General features: G+C 39.5%; 1 pseudogene; it reads left to right on the top strand.

Moving 5' to 3' along the window:
* Positions 1–459: 459 nt before the first annotated feature.
* Positions 460–557, top strand: LOC122207444 (annotated as a pseudogene).
* Positions 558–2294: the final 1737 nt, after the last annotated feature.

Below are 2294 nucleotides of genomic sequence, written 5' to 3'. Positions count from 1 at the left end.
TCTTTTTGATGCAATTGTAAGTGAGATTGTTTTTTAATTTCTCTTTAAGTCCCCTTCACTAATTGTTTTCTGTGTGATCTTTAGCAAATTTGCTCATATGTTCAGAACGTGAATTTCATTTTTAAAAATGTGATAATAGTACCCACCTTACAGTGCTATTGTGAGAACTCATTAACGATATATGTTCATGCAACAACTTCTGTGCCTGCTACATAGTAGTCATTGAGCAAGGACAATCATGCCTCATAGACGCACCTAGTCAGATCCACAAAATATTGGTACTGTTTGCATGTGAGAGTATGACATCCCCAAAGGGGGAGGCTGTTAAGTCTGTGCTGCCTTCCAGGGGAGTGGGAATAAAACATTTCCACAAATGGTTCTGTACAGTGGTTGTTCTATGGGAAGAGTCTTGTGTGCAGAGTAGTGGATGTGTTTGTGAAAATGAATAAAGGAAACCTTGTTTAAAAGAGAGTAAAATGGCTGCAAACAGCAGCCTCCTTGGTAGTGTATGCGCCTGTTGATTGTACGGACTGCCCTCAGGGACCTTGGAGACAGCTTTTTCTGGTGGACATTGAAGTTTGGCCTCATGCCTTCTCCAATCTAGGCTCCAGACAGGTGTGTGCGGTGCCTTTGGAAAGACCTGGGGCACAGTGGCCAGGGTCCACATTGGCCAAGTCATCATGTCCATCTGAACCAAGTTGCAGAACAAGGAGCATGTGATTGAGGTCCTACATATGGCCAAGTTCAAGTTTCCTGGCTGCCAGAAGATCCAAATTTCCAAGAAGGGGGGCTTTAATAAGTTTTTGTTTGTTTGTTTCTTTTGATTTTTTAAATGTTATTTACTTATTTGTAAGTAATGTCTACACCCAACGTGGGGCTCAAACTCACGACTCTGTGACCCCAAGATCAAGAGTCACGTGCTGTTCCAACTTTACTTTTTTTAAAATTTAATTTAATTTTTTAAATTTACATCCAAGTTAGTTAGCATATAGTGCAACAATGATTTCAGGAGTAGATTCCTTAATGTCTCCTACCCATACCCCCTCCCCCAACCCCTCCAGTAACCTTCTGTTTGTTCTCCATATTTATGAGTCTCTTCTGTTTTGTCCCCCTCCCTGTTTTTATATTATTTTTCTTCCCTTACCTTATGTTCACTCATATGAGTGAGGTCATATGATATTTGTCTTTCTCTGACTGACTAATTTCGCTTAGCATAATACCTTCTAGTTCCATCCACATAGTTGCAAATGGCAAGATTTCATTCTTTTTGATTGCCGAGTAATTCTCCATTGGATGGATATATATATATATATATATATATATATATATATATATATCTCACATCTTCTTTATCCATTAATCCATCGATGGACATTTGGGCTCTTTCCATATTTTGGCTATTGTTGATAGTGCTGCTATAAACATGGGGGTGCATGTGCCCCTTAGAAACAGCATACCTGTATCCCTTGGATAAATACCTAGTAATGCAATTGCTGGGTTGTAGGTAGTTCTATTTTTAATTTTTTGAGTAGCCTCCATACCGTTTTCCAGAGTGGCTGCATCAGCCTGCATTCCCACCAGCAGTGCAAAAGAGATCCTCTTTCTCTGCATCCTCGCTAACATCTGTTGTTGCCTACGTTGTTAATATTAGCCATTCTGACAGGTGTGAGGGGGTATCTCATTGTGGTTTTGATTTGTATTTCCCTGATCATGAGTGATGTTGAACATTTTTTCATGTGTCGGTTGACCATCTGGATGTCTTCTTTGGAGAAGTGTCTATTCATGTCTTCTGCCCATTTCTTTACTGCATTATTTGTTTTTTGGGTGTTGGGTTTGATAAGTTCTTTCTTGATTTTGGATACTAACCCTTTATCTGATATGTCATTTGCAAATATCTTCTCCCATTCTGTTGGTTGCCTTTTAGTTTTGCTGATTGTTTCCTTTGCTGTGCAGAAGTTTTTTATCCTGATGAGGTCCCAATAGTTCATTTTTGCTTTTGTTTCCCTTGCCTCTGGAGATGTGTTGAGTAAGAAGTTGCTGTTGCCAAGGTCAAAGAGGTTTCTGCCTGCTGTCTCCTTGAGGATTTTGATGTTTTCCTGTCTTACATTTAGGTCTTTTATCCGTTTAGAGTTTATTTTTGTGTATGGTGTAAGAAAGTGGTCCAGTTTCATTCTTCTGCATGTTGCTGTCCACTTTTCCCAGCACCACTTGCTGAAGAGACTGTCTTTATTCCATTGGATATTCTTTCTTGCTTTGTCAAAGATTAGTTGGCCATACGTTTGTGGGTCCATTTC

This window comes from Panthera leo, chromosome E1, assembly GCF_018350215.1.
Source record: "Panthera leo isolate Ple1 chromosome E1, P.leo_Ple1_pat1.1, whole genome shotgun sequence".
Taxonomy (NCBI): domain Eukaryota; kingdom Metazoa; phylum Chordata; class Mammalia; order Carnivora; family Felidae; genus Panthera; species Panthera leo.
Note: the sequence above shows the minus strand (reverse complement) of the source record. Positions and strands in the feature narration are given on the sequence as shown.